The sequence below is a fragment of the Anomaloglossus baeobatrachus genome, chromosome 1, assembly GCF_048569485.1.
Source record: "Anomaloglossus baeobatrachus isolate aAnoBae1 chromosome 1, aAnoBae1.hap1, whole genome shotgun sequence".
NCBI classification, from domain to species: domain Eukaryota; kingdom Metazoa; phylum Chordata; class Amphibia; order Anura; family Aromobatidae; genus Anomaloglossus; species Anomaloglossus baeobatrachus.
In genome coordinates, this window is record NC_134353.1 from 72771479 (window position 1) to 72794136 (window position 22658).

Below are 22658 nucleotides of genomic sequence, written 5' to 3' on the forward strand. Positions count from 1 at the left end.
GGGAGTTCTGTGTACTATGGCCCTGTGGGTTTATAAACACCTCAGGCTCGCCCAGCGAGCATAACAGCCGCTCTCAGTCCTGCGCCTCCTTCATCACATCTTATGTGATCATCGTCCTCCTGCTCAGTCTTGTGTGCATAACGCATCCTGCGTCATTGACAGAGAGGTCACCAGTTTGCTCCTGCGCATGCGCACTTTGATCTGCCAAGCTGACGGCAGAGCACAGAGTAAAGTACTGTAGTGCGCATGCGTGGGCGGCCTTTGATCTTTTCTTGTGCCTGCGCACTACAGTACTTTGATCTGCCCTTAGCACGGCAGATCAAAGTGTGCATGCCACACACCACGGCCCCCCGAAGAAGACAACGAAACGTGCGCGTCGGGGCACGTTTTTCTCGATCTCCACGTTTACCGTCATGGGTGAGTGCAGGACAGGGACTATTTAATATAATCTCATACATATCGTTTATTGTTACCTGCCTGCTATGTCCTTACATTTGGTCCATGATCTGACCCTCCGGCCAATAGACTGTATATGGACGTTTATTCCTTGATGCTAACTGGGAGATGTATGCATTTATGCTGAGATATAGGAGTAACCTTTAATCTATTGCTTAGGAGGTTGTCAGATCATGCCCTCACTATTTTTGATATTGCTCCCCTGATGGGTGGTGGACCCCTGGTTTTGGAACTTTAGTGACACCCCCCCTTTTTGAGCCTGATCTCTGTTTAATGTACACTTTATTACCCCTTGATGTCACTTTTTTGCTATTTATTATATTCAATAAATATTTGTATATTTTTGCAAGAAAGTAGTGTTAATGTTCTTAATTGATTGGTCCTGAGTATGACCTTTGACTACTATCCCCTTGGTCCTCCTATTCATGCATCATTTATTAGGGTGTAGTCTGCATTTAATGCAATATTTTATGTCACATCTTGCCCTCATCTTCCTAAAGTGTGCATGCGCAGGAGCACAATGGAGGCCTCTCTGTGAATGACACAGGCTGCATCATGCACACGGGGCTTGGCAGGAAGATGACAATCCCACAAGATGGAGAAGGCGCTGGATCGAGAGCAGCGATGCCCATCGGAGTAGACTGTCTCCTAGGTGAGTATATACAGTATGACCTGGCCTCTTATATATAGCATTCTGGTATGCTGTATATAAGGGCTCACTGGTGGTGGCTGCAGATTGTAAGGGTAAAACCTGGTGAAAGGTTCCCTTTATATACTTTATAGAAGAATTATGATGTGACAGACATAAGTCTCCAACACAGATGCCTTATTTATTAGCGGAGAGCAGATATGAGCTGTGTCATACTCCATTTGCCCTGTGGGGGCGCTGCAGCTAAACAGAGTTTGAGTCACAGATTAAGGTTTATCACTAGGGGTTGAAATATTGAAAGACGAGAACAAAAGAGACTATTGAGCATTAAAATGAGATGCAAAATACACTTCTTTATGTAAAATTATACCACCGAAATATTTAAAAATATAGTAAAAAAAACAAAACAAAAAAAACAAAAAAAATATGCAAATAATGTAATTACCCAGCATGCCTCAGACACCACTAAAAAAAAATAAAATTAAAGTTTGTTAAATCAATTCCAGGTTGTCACATAATTGACGAATAACACTTAACATATCCTATGTGATTGTAATCCCCCGCAGCGTACGTATATCTTGTTTAAATGCCAAACACTGACATTTAAAGTTTAGCATTGATTTCCAGCCTGAATCCATATGTAGTGATATTATTATTAATTACCATGAAGAAGTCATTTTAAGTGGAGCTTAGTCACAGCGGGAGGGAACAGGAAGAAAAGCGCATTGCACATATAATAATATGACAGTCTGTATTAAGTGGGGCACCAGCGCGTCTCGGGCTTGACAGTAATAGTACAGGTTGTCTGAAGACGGACGTGTGAAATAACAGTAACCGTATCAAACTGGCGACATATTGTCAGAGGCTCGGAAACTATTATTTTATGCTAAATGTATGCAGCGTACGTCCAATTTTGTTGTCAGACCGCGGTTGTCGAGTGACAAGTTTTATTATAACACACTGAAAAATAACAATATTCTATAATAATATACACCCGAGCATTAAATGGGCTGTCTCAGAACCTCTTTCCGTCTTGCATAAATGAATAGTGCAACCAAATACACAAAACATTCGGTGTTATTAGAGAAGGTGCTTTTGGTGGGGGTTAGGTAGGTGTACGGCCGGAGACGCGCTTGAGTTCGTGACGCCACCCATGGGATGTGGTGAAGGTAGACACCACCGCTGCAGTTACGGGGCACCCGGGGGAGATGTTTATGCAGCAAGTTGTTAACCCCTCCATGGGCAGGGATGGTGGCCCCGGGACCCGTTGGGGGTAGCTGGGCAGTGCGCGGCCGGATGGCACTGTTGTACTCACTGTTATTGACACACACAAGTCTCTGGTAAACCAAGTTGATGGTGGTCGGAGCCCGCAGCCGGCTGCGTCTGGTCCCCCACCCGGTTCGGTGGTCTTGGCCTTTCTCCTGCACCGTGTTGTGTATTTGGGCTGCCTGCACTTCAGCGATGAGAGTCCGCTCCCCGGCTTTGTGAATGTTGAGAGAGCCCTTTTGCCCGCAGACGCTGGCCCATGGGATCTCTCTGCCTGTGCGGTGGCTTTCTATCCCCCTTGGTGGGCTGTTGTCTTCAGTCGGGACTTGGGTGGGAAAGGACCTATAGTCCAGACCGCAATCAGTTAATTAACTCAGTCCAGTGGATTCTGGACCTCGTTTCAGGGTCTGAGTACCCCCCTGTATGCTCCGGTTTCCGAGTCGGTTCCCCGGGTCGGTACCGGCGGGCCACTACCCTGTCCCGGTCCACCACGGTTCCACCGAGCCGTCTTCCCGACTCCTGCAGGCTAAGGCCACCGTTTGCCTCCTAGCCAAAAGGTGCCCGGGCTCCAACCCCAGAACCTGTCAGCCTCCTCTCACTACTCGCTGACTGACTGCACTCCACTCCTAAACTCATCTGCTTGTGTTTCCTGCCTCAGGCCCTCTGAACTCCTCGGTGGGCGTGGCCAACCACCTGGCTCTGCCCCCTGGTGTGTTCATCAAGCTCTGAGGGAGGTGACTAGGTTTTAATGGTTGGCTGATGACACCTTTTTGGGGGACAGGTGTAGAGCGGGGGCCTATCTGTGACTACCTGGCTAGTCCAGGGCGTCACACATGCAGCTACTTCCTAGTAAGTGTGTATCTCATCCTTGAAATAGATTCACAGCTACAATTCTAAGTTCGGGCTATTTAATGTCCTTTTTTCAAGATTTCTATCAACAGTTTGTCTCATTACTAAGATGGATTCGCAGCTATACTTCTCAATCTGGGCTATTTAATGTTGTCCATGCTGCTGCTTTCTAGTAAGTGTATATCTCTCCCTAGAAATAGATTCACAGCTATAATTCTAAATTGTGGCTATTTAATGTCCTTCAAACTACTAGTTCTGAAGATGTGATATAGAGCAGGACCTTATCATGTTATTGTATGATAAATTGGTAAAATTAGCAATGAGACCAAATGGAAAAACAGAATTAAGTGATTAAGTAAGAAGCGTGACTCAATACCTTGTCCATAAAACGTAGTTTATATTTCTCCCACCATCCAGGAACCAGACAGGCAAGGTTCATGGATATCGTAGTGTGCATGTAAAGTCACCTAACGAGCCGGAGTATTTCCAGGGGAAAGCAGAGGTGTCTTCTCCTTACAGATTCCTCCTTGTCAGAATAAAGGACAATCTGGAGCCCTATTAGAGATGTGATGTGTATCTGCGGGAACACCTCTGGGATTATTATTTCCATTGGATGCGTGTAAGGTCAAAGCAGAGGGGAATGTGAATAGCGGAGCGGAGGCTGAATCATGTTCCTTGTACATGTATTGTGGCGAGGAACGATTAATTAAGGCCACAGACGTTCTTCCATTTATTTTTAGCACTGATCTATGATTTCTTCGCACAGGGCAGACGCCGCTGCATGCTACATTTACTCTCAATTTAGGAGAATTAATGGTGACTCAGTCAGTAAATAGTGTATAGGTGTATCCTGAACTACACTAAGGAGATAAATGAAGAAGCTGTGGACTGCATATAAATGCTGTATACAATGGGCGATATGATACTCTGCCTCCTGCAAATGTCACATTGCCTTATCCTGCCCCCAAGAGCTGTTTAACACTAGAAGTCCCAGAGAGGGGTCATTTGACATTTCTACCATTGGAATCCTATGGAGCTCGAAATTCCTGGGACTTCTAGTGTTAAAGGGATCGTGTCAGGTCCCCTCTGCCCTCCAACCCAGCAGCATTCATACCTGTATGCCTAGATCCCCCGCCTAACCAGCCCTGTATAATGAGATTTACTAAAATCAATGTTTTTAAAAAAAACTACTTATAAATATGCTAATTAGGGCTCTGACTAGTCGTAGTTGCATTCTTTCCCCAGACTAGTTGGTCCTCTTTCCATGTTATCACTCCCCTATGGGAGTAATAACAAGATTTCCGCGAGCCGACGTCATTGCAGCTTTTGGAAATCATGCGCACAGCTCATTTCAGCAGCGTCAGTGCGCCTCCGAAGCCAGGTGTACGCGTACTGGCTTCAGAGAGGCACACTGCGCATGATTAGAAGTGCAGAAGCTGTTCTTCCGGTCATGCACAGTGCGACTCTCTAAAGTCGGTACACTTACACCTGGCTTCGGAAGCGCACCGACACTGCCAAAAACAGCCACGCGCATGCACAAGATTTCCAGGAACTGCAATGATACCGGCCTCTGGAAATCATGTTATCACACACTTGGGCGAGATAACATGGAAACAGGCCCGACTAGTCTGGGGAAACCACGCCCCTTTGACTAGTCAAAATCCTAATTAGCATAGGAACAGCGTGGTTTATAAATGCTTTTTTTAAACATTAATTTTAGTAAATAGCGAGTTAAGCAGGGAATTTTGGCATACACATGTGAATGATGCTGGGTTGGAGGGCATAGGGGATCAGACAGGTTTCCTTTTACTTTTGCTTGCAAGTAAATGAAGAAAAAATGTTTTACGCTAATTGACAAATTCAGTGCTGCTAGATCTGTACACAAACACACCGTTAATTAAAAAAGACTAGTGATGAGGGAGCACTTACCATGCTCTGTGCTCACAACGAGCAGTTGGATGCTCGGACAGGCTCTACTCTTGTACTGAGTATAATGAAAGTCATTGGGAAACTCGAGCATTTTTCTGGAAAATTTTCCCATAGACTTCTATTACACTCAGTACACGAGTCGAGTCTGTCTGAGTGTCTGACTGCTCGTCGTTACAAGTACAGAGCACTCGAGCATGGTAGTGCTTACTCATCACTAGATACGAGTACTGAGCTCCCGAGCATGGCAGTGCCCACTCATTACTAGTTATGAGTACAGAGCACCCGAGCATGGTAGTGCCTGCTCATCACTAGTTACAAGTACCGAGCACCCGAGCATGGTAGTGCCTGCTCATCACTAGTTACGAGTACCGAGCACCCGAGCATGGTAGTGATCGCTCATCACTAGTTACGAGTACCGAGCACCCGAGCATGGTAGTGCCTGCTCATCACTAGTTACGAGTAATGAGCACCCGAGCATGGTAGTGCTCACTCATCACTAGCTACGAGTACTGAGCACCCGAGCATGGTAGTGCTCACTCATCACTAGTTACGAGTACCGAGCACCCGAGCATGGTAGTGCTCGCTCATCCCTTTTTTTTAATTTTTTTAAATATGAAAAAATAATTGTACAAGTTTGGTATTTCCGTAATCATACTGACTTGAAAAATCAGCAATAAGTCATTTTTAAGGCACAATGAGTGCCATAAAAACAAAAATAACATCTGGATTTTTTCTTTTCCCCACATCACTTCTCTTTTTGGATGAGATTATTAATAGCCTTAACACTAGAAGCCCCAGAAATGTCGAGCTCCCCCCTGAAGTCCCGAAAGAGGGTCAAATGAACTGAATAGAACTGAATAGAACTAACTAGAAACAAAATGGCTAAACTCAATGGAAAACAACAACCGCCTGTGGTGCGACAGTAATGGCCTTAATTACAGAACAAAAGACGGTGATTATAGGATGTTAGCTAAAATCCTTCAGGTCATTCGACCCGTCTCTGGGTTCCAAAGGTAGAAATGTTAAATGACCCCTCTCTGGGACTTCTAGTGTTAATCACAGTTGCAGCATTTTGTCATCACGTCCTTCTGCTATATTTACCCACACCTGGCTTTACTCCATGCCTGTGATAGATCTTCAATACTAACTACTTTGAAGGAGCCTGTCTCTGGAGTAGCTGAGGTGTCGTTTCAATTAAGCTGTGAAGTTTCCTGCTGAAGAAACCAAGGAGTGCTATTTGTTGTGTCTTTCTCTACCTGTTTGTCTCACCTTCCTTGCATTGTTTTATTGTAGTAGTAGGACTAGTGTCTTGCTGACCTACTCACTAGTCATGGTAAATTCAGAGTCTGGGATGGCCTATACACATGGCGGTGCACAGGGGAAGGACCTGTCTAGGGATGTTAGTGAATGCTGGGGTTAGGAGGTGACCCTTCTCCACTCTCCCTATCATCAGGTTCTTCCTTTGCATTTTCCCTGGATTTCCCTCTGCATAGCACCACATGCTGGGAGTTACAGAAACAAGCTTTATCGACGGGAATATAAAGAAACTGTGTTTTTTTAAATAAATGGAGGAAAAAGTGAAAGTGCAAAATGGAAAAATTGCCCAAATGCTATCTGAGATGAGAAAACCCCTTTAATTTTTTTTTATAGGGTATTACCTAAACAGACCTATTATTATATGTTATCCATATATTCAAGGCAATGTCATTTTCTTTTTTCTTCGAGTTTCTAAGCCACTGACATGTCCATCTGCCTTAACATCCTATTAATAAATGTATGTACCCCCCTGTGGACGCCTCCGAATAGAAATCTGATGTAACATTAATTATAAATAACATATTTGTATTGAACGTGTCCTTGTATTTAGCCTACTCTGCCGCTACCTTGTAATTATAAATGACACCATAAAAATATGCATGGAATTAAATAGTGCGGAGGTGAGAGGACACGGGCGGACTGTGAATATTGATTTTGATGTGTCTTGTTCTGCCGGAGAACTGGCTGTGCTATAGATTGTCCGTAAAAACGAGAACGTCCCCAGCCACCATGACATCGCAGATCCCGTAACTAATAATTGTTTGTTTCAAGAGATTAAGGTGAAAGCTATAGTGACCAGCGGGGGAGAAATTAATTATATCTTCCAATCGCACGGTGGAGACGAGAGACGCCACAAAAAGAAGCGTTTAACTAGGGCACTGTCTGCTCACCGCACACTCCGGATCAGATAACATCGCTCACATACGCGATAAAGTAGGGCACCAGCGTCCTATTAACAAACACAAGATTTTTTTTTTTGCATCTACGTTTAGCAATCGTATATTTCCTATATCATGAAGGTATATTCACTTTGCAAACTTTCAACACACATTGCATCACACATTATTACCTAGCACGGTTAAGGACTATTCTAGTACCTTTAATATTCCTGGTGGTCTAGAATTATTTAGGGTATGTTTACACACAGCATCTTTTTTTTTTCTCCACAAAGATGCAGCATTTTTGTCCCCAAAAAAACGCACCAAAAACGCACCGCGTCAAAATACATTAAAAACGCAATGCACTTTTGACGCGTTTTTACCACGTTTTGCCCAATGTGTTTTTAAGTCCAATCTATTGACCGGAAGGGCTCAAAAACGGTGGAAAAACGCAAAAAGAATTGACATGCTGCATCTTCAAAAATTCAGCCAAGATGCAGCTAACATAAGATGCCCAGTGTGGACAGCAAAATAGAAATCTCATAGACTTTCCTGGGAGAAGGAAATGCGTGCATTTAGGTGCATCTTTGTGACCTCAAAAACGCACCAAAAATGCAGTAAAAGATGCCCTGTGCGAACTTAGCCTTAGCAATTGATACTTAATATATTTTGTGGTTTGTGGTGAACAAAGGGGTAAAAGCAGGGGCGTAAGAACCGCGGTCGCAGAGGTTGTGATTGCGACCGGGCCCAGCAGGTTAGGGGCCCGGGCCACCCTGCAGGGAAGCAGCCGGCTCTGCTCAGTGAGAGAGGAGCTGCACTGTTCCTGTACTAGTTGTAATACAAGTGGCCGGGCAGTGCTTGGGTCCGTCCCACTAGCCTCTTTCTGCCTGTGACCTCAGTGTGTATGTGGGCAGTACATGGTGTACAGAAGGTGGCATATAATGTATATAATAGCTTTTATTGTGTATATACGTGTATATGGTATATAGTAATATGTAATATTATGCACAGTATACTGTGCCTGTAATAGTATATGTACAGTATACAGCGTGTGTTTCTCTGTAGTGGTGTAGGAGTGCTTGTGGAAAAACTCAGAAGAGAATAAATAAAATAAATCTTTATTTTTTATATAGTGCTAACATATTCTGCAGCGCTTTACATGCATCACCAACACTGTCCCCATTGGGGCTCATAATCTAAATTCCCTATCTATATGTCTTTGAGGTGTGGGAGGAAACCCACGCAAACAGGAGGAGAACATACAAACTCCTTGCAGATGTTGTCCTTGGTGGGATTCGAACCCAGGACCCCAAACATTGCAAGACCGTGCCGCTCCACGCACTGGGGCAGCAGAGGGAAGGTGAGTATAATTGTTACATTGTGCGGTGTGATGGGGATCATATGTACTAGGATGTGGACATATATACAAGGATGGGGGACAAAGATTCAAGCATGCAATGGGAATGCTGCGTGAACAAGGCTCTTTCCCTCAGCACCCAGCTTTTCCATGCTCTGATATCAAGAGAGTGCTGAGGGAAAGATGTACAGAAATGCATGGAAAGCAGGGTGTCAAAGACAAAATGGATATCAGAACATAGGAAAGCTGGATGCTGATAGAGAGATTTCAGAGCATGGGAAACCTGGGTGCTGAGAGAAAGAGCAGAGTGTCGGTGTAATTATCCCGTACCTCGAGAGTTGGTGTATGGGGCCCCAGGTCCAAATTTTGCACTGGGGCCCATCGAAGTCTAGTTACACCACTGGTTAAAAGAGATATCCATGATCCATGATCTATGGTTATTGGTAACTATGGGTCAATAACCAATATCCCTGGTAGTCTAGTGTAGCAATGGTATAATATACAGTGTGTCCACTCATATCCTGTCCACCGCCACTAACTTGAGAATGGCAGCAGCTATAGGAATAGAAATGGTGTCTAGGTATAGTAACGTAGCCATGCACTATGCAATGAAACCACCTATAGCACCACCTGGTGGAAAACAACGGAGGTAGCATTTTTATCTTGAAAATAAAACAAGATAGAGAAAAAAAGTGAATTACAAAGTTGTAGGGCATCATCAATTCAATACGAATCGACACCTTGCATACAGAAATGCTATGATTAGAAAGTGTAAAACTCACAAGGCTGCAGATGTGAAGCGATACCTCATGGAGACCTTCCTACAAGTCATTGGGTATGGTGGCTGTGTGGAGTGGCCTCCGCTCATCTGACCTGACCCCATTGGACTTCTTTCTGTGAGGTCACATCAAACAGCAGGTGTATGCGACCCCTCCACCAACATTGCAGGACCTTCGACGACGTATCACAAATGCTTGTGCAAACGTGTCACCTACCATATCGCACAACGTGCAGCAAGATACAGTATGCTGTCCAGAGTCCAGGTGTGCATTGCAGCTGACGGGGGCCACTTTGAGCATCAAAGTTAAAGGAGCGCCATATGCGTGACCAGCATTCAATGTTTTGGGGGGGTCGTGGGTTTCATATCATAGCATTTCTGTATGCAAGGTGTCGATTCGTATTGAATTGATGATGCCCTACAATTTTTTAAGTCACTTTTCTTCTCTATCTCGTTCCGTTTTCGAAATAAAAATGCTAACTCCGTTGGTTTCCACCAGGTGGCGCTATAGGTGGTTTCATTGCGTAGCGCATGACTACTTTACTATACCTAGACGCCACTTCTATGCCTATAGCTGCCACTGTTCTCAAGTTAATGGTGGTGGACAGGATATGGGTGGACACACTGTATAATTTCACAGCTAGTTTAGCATAGCTATGAGTTAATACACCTTAAACCCCTGGCAGACTGGCCAAACTGTGAGTTAATATCACATATCACTGGTGATCTAAATTGCTATTGGATATTAGCTGTGAATTAATATCTAATATACCTGGTAATTCAGTGCAGCTTTGGGTTAATCCTGTGAATTAAAATCTAATATCTGGTAGTCTACGTTAACCATGGGTTGAAGCAGTAAATTAATATCTAATAACCCTGGTAGCCTAGGGTAGCTTTGGGTTAATACCTGTGGATTAATATTTCTGGTGGTCCAGTATAGCTATGGGTAAATAGTTGTGAATTATTATCTAATATCCCAGGTAGTGTAGTGAAGCTATGGGTTAACAGCTGTGGATTAATATCTAATATCACTGGTAATCTAGTGTAGCTATGGGTTAATAGCTGTGGATTAATACATATTATCCCTGGTAGTCTAGTGTAGCTATAGGTAAATACTTGTGGATTAATATCTAGCATCCCTAGTAGTCTAGGGTACTTATGAGTTAATACCTGTGGATTAATATCCAATATCCCTGGTAGTCTAGTGTAGCTATGGGTTAATACCTTTGGATTAATATCTAATATCCCTGATAGTCTAGGGTAGCTATGGGTTAATACCTGTGGATTAATTTATCCAATATCCCTGGTAGTCTAGTATAGCAATGGGTTAATATTAAATATCCCTTCTAGTTTAGCATAGCTGTGGGTTAATATACATAATAACCCTGAGGGTTTACCCTAATTCTGGTTTAATATCTCATATCACTGATGATCTCAGGTAGCTATGGGTTAATACCTAATATCCCTGGTTGCGTAGGTATGGGGTATTTTGTTTAAGATAGCTGTAAGTTATTATCTATTGGTGGTCTCCAGTAGCTATGGGTTGATAGTTAATATCCTTGCTAGTTTAGTGCAGATATGGGTGAATATTCTTAATGTCCCTGGTGGTCTAGCCTAACTATAAATTAATATCTGATATCCTATAGTAGCTATGGGTTAATATCTTCTACCATGGAGACATGGGCAGCTGGGGGTTAATAGATGGTAGGCCTCGTGGTCTAGATAGATTTGGGTTAATACCTAATTTCCCTGGTGGTCTATGGTAGCTGTGGGTTAATATTTTATATCCCTGATGGTGTAAGGTGGCTAATGGTTAAAGGTGATGTCTGGGACCATTTTCTATTGTTATTGTTACTTTAGGGGTAAGATCTTACAGGCAGGTAGTTGCTAATCACCTGCCTGTTGTGCCCGATGCAGATCTCTACCGGCACAGATCGCTCCTGCCGGCGATTCAACTGCTTCCTCTGACACACTGCGACAAGAGAGTAGCGGCTTCTTATCCGCTTTGGTCTGTAGACAGGGTGGGACAGCCAACGTCATGCTTGATTGATAGCCCACTGTCTAATTGTCAGTAGCCGGCTGTCAATCAGCAGTCCCACAACGTTGACAGAGCAGAAAGGGAAGACCTTCTATGTTGAGATGAAAAAGCAGCAAAATCGACGGCAGCCCCATTCATTTGTGCTAAACAACTGGAACGGACAAGTACACCTATCTGGGCCTATAAAGTCACCTGTCAGGGAGCTTGAAACAAGCCATAGAGACCCTGAAAGACACAGCTTGACAAACCTTCTGTGCCATCTGAAGGAAATTCTGTCATCTGAAACGCCATGAGGGTCTGGCTAAAAATCTTCAATTCCATCACCGCCCCAATCCTTCTGTATGGCAGCAAAGTCTGGGGCCCTCACACCTACCCAGATTGGTCAAGGTGGGATTCTAGTCCAGGAGAAATATTCCACCTGGATTTCTGTAAGCACCTTCTCCAGGTCCACTGGAGCACCTCCAATGATGCATGTCGGGCTGACATGGGCAGAGATTCCCTCTACACTTCGCAGTTCTGTAGAAATTTCTGTCATTTCAGGCTCACCTCCTTAGGAACAATCCAAGTTCCCATCACCATAAAGCCCTGATACATACAGGTGGGCCAGATGAACCAGGACCCTCGGAACAGCTCATCCAAACCTAACTGGACAAAATCAGCAACCACAGCAGCCAGACACAAGCCAAAATCTGGGAGATAGTAGACAAGGGCCAATAGAGGTATATCAGTGACTGGAAGAATGATATGATCGCCGAAAACTGACCACATACCAGAGTCTACAGAGAGACTACAGACTGGCCCCAGAAACTTCCGGACTACTGAGACTGCAGAATCCTGGGCCGGTATAGACTCAGTGCCCACAGTCTGGCCAACAAATATGGCTAACACAGGCAGAGCTACAAGCTCAGGGAGGACAGACTGTGCCAACACTGATGTGGAGGCCCGGGAGGATGAAACCCACTCCCTGCAATAACGCACCAAATACTCAGCAGTGAGGAACACTGACTTCAGGAGACACTCTGATGTCTTCCTAGATTTCAGCTCCATGAAGGAGAAAGAGAAAACATATATCCTGCTGGGGGAAGACAAGATAGCAGTGCGGTATGTGAGCGAATGTCATAGATTTCGAGAAAGAGAACTATGATAAGTGATGGACTCCCAAAGCCCCCACTACTATGGATGTGCACCCATCCATAGTTCCTACAGTACCCACCTTGAATGTGCCCTCATCCATTGTTCCAACAGTTCCCACCTTGGATGTGCCCTCATCTATCGTTCCTACGGTGCCCACCTTGAATGTGCCCTTATCCATCATTCCTACAGTCCCCACCTTGGATGTGCCCTCATCCATCATTCCTATAGTCCCCACCTTGGATGTGCTCTCATCCATCGTTCCTACAGTATCCACCTTGGATGTGCCAACATCCATCGTTCCTACATTCCCCAAATAGATGTGCCCTCATCCATCATTCCTACAGGCCCCACCTTTGATGTGCTCTCATCCATCCTTCCTACAGTCCCCACCCTGGATGTGCCCTCATCCATTGTTCCTACAGTCCCTAGCTTGAATGTGCCCTCATCCATCATCACCACAGTCCCCCCCAAAGCTTGTTTGAATTAGATTGATAAATAGATAGATAGTGTGATTGTGGAATATTGGGGGTTGTGTATCATGTAGTGTAGGTTTGTATTTTAGGCATAGTTCACTGTCCATTCTCTGTATTGCTTGTGTGTACATTGTATTGTCTATAGCTAATCACCTCCTGCAGTGTTCCTGTCCCTAGGTCTGGGGGAGGGGGACCTGGGATCCACCTATACTCTCTGCTTACCTGAATAATTAGTCAGTCTGTTTGAGAACTTCAAGAAAAGCAGAACGAGTCATCCTCTGGGTCAGTAGCTGTGGCTCCCCAGAGAGAGACCTGGACATATATCGCTTACTGGACTATATCCGTGTTTCTGGACTATTTTTACTCTCTATGGTGGATTATGTTATGGACCGTTTGATTTGCTTGGAATAAATGTTCTTTGGATTGTTCCATCATCTCTCGCTCTGTTGATTGTGTGATATGGGAGAAGGCACCCCGTACAACTGGTGGCAGCGGTGGGATCAACAGAGCACAGCCTAATGGAGCTCCACCCACAGAGCGAGTACAGAGACTGGACCGCATTCAGTCTACATGAGAGAGCCAGAGATCTGGGCCTGAACCATCATGGACTGAGTAAAGAGGCCTTAATTGATCTACTGGTGGGTGCGAGCCAGACCACCTCCTCCCAGATGTCTGACGGAAAAGCACTGGAGACGGTAATCCCTGCCCCAAAAAGCCAGTGGTTCCAAGAAGAAATGGTGGTTATGGGCCCAGATGTATCTCAGGAGTATAAGGAGGCGGCTGCTTGCCAAGCACAGAGGAGACAAGCAGCAATGGAGTCCGGCAGACGGAGTAATATGAGTTGGAGTGTAAACCCAGCGATCCAGGAGCCTGTACGGATTACCCGAGCAGACTTCAAGCAATTTGGTGAGGCTTCAGGAGACATAGAAGGGTTCTTCAAGTACTTTGAGCAGCAGTGTGCCCAACTCTGGCTCGATGCGTTTGTTAGTGGGACTCCTGATTGGAAGCCTGGCAGAGGCTTATCGCACCATTGTCTCACAGCAGACCGGGATTACAACCTTGTAAAGCGGACTATCCTGGATTACCATGCCATCACCCCAGACTCACATAGGGCACAGTTCCGAGAACTCCCATGCACAATGGGGGGATCATTTAGGATGTATGCCCATAAGATGTCCTAGGCATGTCGGACATGGCTGGAAGCGGAAGACTCCTTCACTGTGGAAGACGTTATACAGGTATTTCTTATAGAACCGTTTCTTTCTAAATGTCCCTGAGAAATACGGGAATGGGTCAGAGAGCGCACACCACACATCTTGGATAGAGCTGCAGCCCTGACTGATGAGGTCGTTACTATCCAACCGCAATGGAGGGGGCTTCTGGACAATAAGCCACAGCCTGCTCCTGCTCCCCGGCCCTCTTCAGTTATATCTGCCCCTCCATGCAGCTGCAGGCCGATGACAACCACGGCTCACAGTCCTGGGCCCCAACAGTTCTGACCACGCCCTGAGGGAATCACAGAGAGGAGATGTTATGGGTGCGGGCAACCTGGGCACCTGAAATCCAGTTGTTCCACAAGTACTCCATGCACCTCCATCTCGTCTGGTGCATTTTGTGCATTCCTTCCCGCCTAAGGAAGAGTTACCACCACCTACACCGGAGTGTACCGCTGACCCCTACACCATAGATGACCCTGTTGGAGTGTATGGGCTCCGGCCTTTGTCACCAGGTTCTCCTACTTCCTACTCCAGCATGTACACTGGTAGGAGTATGACGCAGAGGATATGTTATCGATGTCGGCAGTCTGGGCATTTGCAAAACATTTACCCTGCTGGTTGATTGAGGAATGACCTTGCACCAAATCGACCTGTTCATTCTCTACAGCCAAATACAAGGGGGGGGGGTGAGTTTTCACCCCTTCAAGTTGACTTTCCTAATGACTCAAACACTCATGGTTGGCCACTAGGGGTTTATGGGGTGCGAGCCAAAGCCCTGAGGTTCTCTTACCATCAAAGTAAACACTTACAGGAGGTTGTGCTGGATGGACAAAGAGTCATTGGATTTTTTGAGTCTGGGGCATTTGTCACAATAGCTGATCCCCGAGTGGTTCGGCCAGAGGCGATACATCATGGACCAGGGATTGTTATTGAATTGGCTGGAGGACAAAGGAGGAATCTTCCAAAGGCGACTGTAGATCTGGACTTTGGCTTTGGGGTCAAGCAATGTGTGGTTGGGGTGATGAGCGGCCTGCCTGCAGATCTTCTCCTAGGAAATTATGTGGGAGATCTACAATGCCGATTTGTGGGTGCAAGAAACACAGTTTGAGTGAAGGACACAAAGGGAAGCGTGTCCTGCCAACCCTACCGCTGTACAAGGGACTATTCACAGCTAAGAAACATGGACTTAAGTGAGATGGCCAAAGGTCTGTGTAGACCTCATGGCATACTCACTTATTAAGAAGGAGGGAGAGGTTGTGATGATGGAATATAGGGAATTGTGTATCATGTTGTGTGGGTTCGTATTTTAGGCGTGGTTCACTGTCCATTCTCTGTATTGCTTGTGTGTACATTGTATTGTCTGTAGGTAATCACCCCCTGTAGTGTTCCTGTCCCTACATCTGGGGGAGGGAGGCCTGGGATCCACCTATACTCTCTGCTTACCTGAAGAATTAGTCAGTCTGTTTGAGAACTTCAAGAGAAGCAGGAAGATTCATCTTTTGGGCAGAAGTTGCGGCTCCCCAGAGAGACATGGACATTTATCGCTTACTGGACTATATCCGTGTTTCTGGACTATTTTTACCCTCTGTATTGTGGATTATGTTATGGACCGTTTGATTTGCGTGGAATAAACGTTCTTTGGATTGTTCCATCATCTCTCGCTCTGTTGATTGTGTGAAATGGGAGAAGGACCCCGTCATAGATAGATAGATGGATGAATGAATGGACAGATAAATACATACCGTAGCTAGATAGATAGCAATTCATATTTACTCATCATTTAATCATTCTTCTGTATTTGTTTTCTAACCTACATTCCAGAAATGAAAAAATATGAATAACTTCAAAAGAATCTCATTTTATACCAATGGAAAGAACAGCAAAAAAAACCCAAAGTAATACGAAGTGAAATAAGAATATAAGAGTGGAGGAGCAGGAATTTTTATTATAGTAATCACAAGAGACCCTGGTATAAATTAGTGTCAGAAATACCAGCAAAAGAAAAAAGTGCTATCTAAAATTACAATCAAGTCATTCGAGTGAAGATTAGAAAATTATATTTCAAAGGGACACGAAAAATTCTTAAGATGTTAAAATTACACTAAGACTGGGATCTTAGCGAGTCACATTGCTTCCAATTTCCCTCTCCCAATGTAAATAAACCTCAATCCTCACTTTAGAAGTCTTACTTGCTCATGATGAATACAAGATGCGACAATTTCCTAGGCTGAGGTCCGCTTTCTGTGGTGGGGTCTTTGGGACCCTCAGGGATTGATCCCAGTCACATTGCTATAACACTGCCTGTAGTATGAAAAAATATCTGGCAGAGATAAAAGCCTCAAACTGCTGCAATGTACAATGATAGACAAAAGCTCCGTTCGCTGTTGTGTAAAGCCTGCTTTACACGTTGCAATTTCGCATACGATATCGTATGCGATTTGCAACACCCCCATCGTATGTGCGGCACGTTCAATTTGTTGAATGTGCCGCACAAACGATTAACCCCATTACACATACTTACCTGTCCATACGACCTCGATGTGGGCGGCGAACGTCCACTTCCTGGAGTGGGAGGGACGTTTGGCGTCACATCAACGTCACGCGGCAGCCGGCCAATAGATGCGGAGGGGCGGAGCTGAGCGGGACGTAAACATCCCGCCCACCTCCTTCCTTCCGCATTACCGGCCTGGAGCCACAGGACGCAGGTAAGATCTGTTCATCGTTCCCGGGGTGTCACACACTGCGACTTGTGCTACCCCGGGTACGATGAACAATCCATGAGGAATGAACGACGTGCGTGCGATGAATGTTTTAACATTCAATCGCAATCGCACGTAGCTGTTTCACACTGCAATGTACCTTACGATGCCGGATGTGCGTCACTTACGACGTGACCCCGCCGACACATTGTAAGATACATTGCAGCGTGTAAAGCTGGCTTAACTCCAAAACCAAAGCGGATTAAAAAAAGAATGTTAAAAAAAAAATTATAAAAGCAATATTATTTTGTACAGCAGTTAAGAAGAAAAATTCACATATTTAAAATAATCATAACAACCGGCATTGTAAATTTATTACATTAAGGTGTTTTGCCAATAGCATAAAAATGTAATAAAAGTAGGGGAAAAATTTATATTTTCTGGAAATCCAGAAATCACTAACCAAAAAGAAACCAAAATGACACCAAAATAAAGAACAACTACAGTGTTCCCCCCCCCCCCAAAAAAATAAGCCCTATGCCGAAAATAAGCCCTAGCGGAATTTTTCTGCCTTTTTGAAGTATGCTTATGTTATAAGCCCTACCCCGAAAATAAGCCCTACCAGGATTTTTGGCCTTTCTGAAGCATGCTTATAATAGAGGGCCTAGACCAAAAATAAGCCCTAGTAGGATTTTTCAGCCTTTTTGAAGTATGCTTATAATATGAGCCCTACTTCAAAATTAAGCCCTAGTTGCATACCATACTATAATAGTATCCTGAAATAGGGCTTTGTCAGCCCATTCAGGATATGTAACTTTTATAGTGTATGTTGCCCGCTGTGTTGCTGTAAGCCCCGGACGTTTATAGTTACATGCCAGCTAGTTAAGTGAATGAATATTCACCTCTATCACGGGGTCCTTCTCCGATATCACAAAATCAACAGAGCGAGAGATAATTGAACAATCCAAAGAACATTTATTCCATGTAATCCAGAATGTCCATCAAATATTCCAGCAGACATAGGGTAAAATAGTCCAGCAATGGGATAAATATCCCGGGGATGAGTAACAATCCTCCAGCAGGGAAATCTGGGTTTCTCAACGTCTCTCTGGGGTGCTGCCTGTAACAGCAGCTTCTCCCCTAGAGGATCAATCTTAATCCTCTCTTCTCTTTCTCAGCCAGAATGAATCACCTCCCAGGTAAACAGAGAGCTTGGGTGGATTCCAAGCCCCCCTCCCCCAGACCTAGGGTTAGAAGCACTGCAGGGGGTTATAACCCTGCAGACAGGAGAAATAATACATAGAATGGCCAGAGCACCACGCCTAAAATACGAACCTACACAAAATGATACACAAACCACCATATTCCACCATCACAACATCTTTCTCCGCCTACCCCTCTGCCGGTGTCAGTGATTGGAACACATGTTAATGGCAAATGAATATTCATCCCTTTCCCCGCCCATAATCACGCCCACTCCTGTGTTGTGGTCAGTGATTCAGTCAGACTGCCATTATTATTGCCGGAGGATCACATCTCAATCCTTGCACTGGATGGTGGCTCTCCTCATTAGAGCATGACAGCTACAGATAGAAATACATTCTGACATGCTCAGATCAGAAGAGCCGACGGCCAGCCCGAGGATTGAAATGCGATCCTTGGACATTAGTAAGTCTGACTAAATAACTGACACTACCACAGAGGGTTGGGTGCGATTATCAGAAGGGGAAAGGGGTGAATATTCATTTTTATCAACACACATTCTAATCACTGTCACCGGCACAGAGGGGTTGGTGAAGGAAGGAAGTGAATATTCATTTTCCATTAACCCAATCACTGAAACCAATGCAAAATATAAGACATACCCTAAAAGCCCATGCACATCTTTTTGAGCCAAAAATAATATAAACCCTATCCTATTTTGGGGAAAACACAATAATTCTCTATAATGCCTCACGGAGTCTTGAACCCTCGGTGATCAGTAATCTTTTTGGGAACAGTTCAGTTTACCTGCAGTGCCCCCATTGGAGAAATGAGGAATGACATGGTGCCAAAATCCTCCACAAAAAGATTGTTGCTATAATTATTCTGGTTTAAAAAGGAATGTGGAATCAGAAAATGACTTCCTGATTAAATCTTATTAGATTGTTGAATGTATTTTATTTTACATTATTTTATATCATATGTATTAAAAAATAATAAAAGTCTTGTAATTTTCTAGATTCATACAAATTCTTTTGAGAAATCCACATGTACATTAGCAGCAATAAACAAACTCAGACTCAAGTTTTAAATTGAAGCATCTAATGTGCATGTGCAAGAGGAGGTGAGCTGTGGGGTCTGGGGTTTTAACCTAGGAAATGTTTTGATTTTCATTTTTTCCTCCTCTCCTTACAAGAGCCATAACTTCTTTATTTGTCAGTCAATATAGCTATAGGAGAGTTTGTTTTTTTGCAGGACGAGTTGTACTTTTGAATGACACCATTTTGAATGACACTGGAAAAGTGCAGTGAAATTGCAAAAAAAACATACAATTCCACAATAGGTTTTTTTTTTTTTTATTTACCATGTTTAATATATGGTAAACATGACCTGGCAATATGATTCCCCAGGTCAATACAAGTTCATGGATACCAAACATGTATAGTTTATTTTTTAATTTAAGTGGTGAAAAAAATTCTGAAATTTGTAAAAAAAAAAAAAAAATTTTTTTGCTTTGGTCATTGTTTTTCCAGACCCATAACGTTCTCATTTTTCATGTTCTAGAGCTCAGTGAAGGCTTATTTTATGCTTCCTGAACTGACAGTTTTACTGATACCATTTTGGGGTAGATACGATGTTTTGATCGCCTTTTATTCCAAACTTGCAGCAACCCAAAAATATAATTCTACAGTTTTGTTTTTCTTTGTTGTTATGCTGAACTCGTCCACAGACATTTCACAGAAGTCTGTCAGAATTCAGAGTTCGGGTGTTATTCGGATGCTGAATAAAGTTTGTTGCAAGGCTGCAGCATCGGCCATCAACGTGCTTTTCAGGCATGGGGAAGGTGTCTGGATGCTGCTGTGAACAAAATAAAAAAAAATGTAAATAATGGCGTGGGGTTCCCCCTATTTTTGATAACCAGCAGGGTAAAGCAGACAGCTGGAGTCAGGTATTATCAGATTGGGAAGAATCTTGGTGATTTGGCCCTTCCCAGCCTAAAAATATCTGCTCACCGCCGCCCCAGAAGTGGCGCATCTATTTGATGCGCTAATTCTGGCAGTGTGCCCGTTTCTTCCCGATTACGCTCATGTGTGGCACTCGTGGTAATATTTTTGGGCTTGATGTCAGCTGTGAATTGACAACTGGCATCAAGCCCAGGGGTTGGTAACGGATAGACGTCTATCAGACACCTTCATTACTAACCAGGCAAGTGTAAAGTTAACAAACAAACACGCATACACAGGAAAAAAAGTTTTTTTTTTCAATAAGACTCCCTCACACTACCTGGTTCACCAATTTAATACTTAAAAATAAATCCTTGAAATTCTGAAGTAATCCAATGGTGTACTGTCCCACAACGCCCATCTAATCCTATGGAGTCTCGTTCTCAGAATGAGGCTCCATAGGTTACTCATGGTGGTCGAGAGACTGGAATTTCTCATGCTCGTGCCTGCCACTGACCGCGATGACCTAGAGAGCCTTGTTCTCAGAACATTCTGAGAACGAGGCTACATAGGAATTCATGGACATCGTGAGACATTACACCATTGGATTACATTAGAACTTCATCTATTTATTAATAAAAAAAGAAATCCTTAAAAGGAGAGTGAGGGGAGTCTTCCTTCAAATACCGTATTTTTCGCTTTATAAGACGCACTTTTCCTCCCAAAAATTTGGGAGGAAAATGGGTGGTGCGTCTTATAATCCGAATATAGCGGTACCTGGGGGTCCTGTCTGTGCGGCGATCGGGCGGCTGGGTGCCTGTGGCTGCGTGCAGTGGTAGCCGGGTACCCGTGGCTGTGTGCGGCCGTTGGCCAGGCGCTGTGTGCGGCCGGGTACCCGTGGCTGTGTGCGGCCGGGCGCTGTGTGCGGCCGGGTACCCGTGGCTGTGTGCGGGCGGCAGACGGCTGCCGCCCTCACACAGGCACCTGGCTGCCGCCTGCACGCAAGCACAGGTACCCGGCTGCTTGCATGCAGGGTGGGCGGGCAGCCTGCTGGCTGCCACTCTGTGTGTGCGGGGCGGGCGGCTGTGCAGCAAGTTACCCATTTTGTCCGCTGTCACACTTTCAAATGATAGTGTCGGGAGCGGGAGCGTGCGCAGATGGAGCTCTTGGACGAGAGCTCCATCTGCGCATGCGCTGCTCCGGGCGCCATCACTTGAATCGGGACCGCGGACACACTGGGAAAACAAGGCATCGGTCTACTCCACCACTGAGCAGTCGCCGCTGCCACCACTGAGCTGTCACCGCCGCTGCCACCACTCAGCCGTCACCGCCGCTGCTACCACTGAGCCATCATTTGAACCGGGACCGCGGACACGGGGATACTCACTGCACCGGCCTGCTGCACGACTCACCCACCGCCGCTGCCGCCACCACGGACCCCCTGCCACTGACCCGCCACGCCTGCCAGCACAACCTGTGCCTCCTGTGACCCCGCTTCACCACCACTGCTGCCACCCTAAGGTAAGAACACCGGAGTATAAGACACACCCCATTTTTCTTTTTTTTACCTTTTTTTTTTTTTTTTTTTTTTTTGAAATATAAATTGATATTTTATTAAGTATTTTATTATACAGTTCAAGTGATTAGTACAAAAAAAGAAATGATAAAAAATATTAAACAAATTGAAGATCAGGTACAAAGACAATAATGGCTAAGGCCAGGTCCACATCTCCGCTGTTCTGCATCAGCCACATGCATTGCTTGGCGCTTGTGACTGATGCGTTGTACAACGGATGACAATAATTGGAATTAGAAAGCGGACTCCGTTGTAAAACGAGAGAGAGATAGCGATCAGCTGATCTCCCGGCGGCCGGCTAATGAGAGCGATCAGCTGATCTCCCGGCGGCCGGCTAATGAGAGCGATCAGCCGATCTCCCGGCGGCCGGCTAATGAGAGCGATCAGCCGATCTCCCGGCGGCCGGCCAATGAGAGCGATCAGCTGATCTCCCGGCGGCCGGCTAATGAGAGCGATCAGCTGATCTCCCGGCGGCCTGCTAATGAGAGCGATCAGCTGATCTCCCGGCGGCCTGCTAATGAGAGCGATCAGCTGATCTCCCGGCATCCGGCTAATGAGAGCGATCAGATGATCTCCCGCCGTCCGGCCAATGAGAGCGACCAGCTGACCACCCGGCGGCCGGCCCCCGCGAGCGACCAGCCCATCTCCCGGTGTCCGGCCAACGAGAGCGACCAGATGATCTCCCGACGGCCGGCCACCGCGAACGATCAGCTGATCGCCCCCACTAGCCGGACGCCGGGAGACCAGCCGACCACCCCCAAAAGCCGGCGGCCGGGAGACCAGCCGATCGCCCACAGTAGCCGGCCGCCGGGTGACCAGCCGATCGCCCACAGAAGCCGGCCGCCGGCTGACCAGCCGACCGCTCACAGAAGGCGGCCGCCGGGTGATCAGCTGAT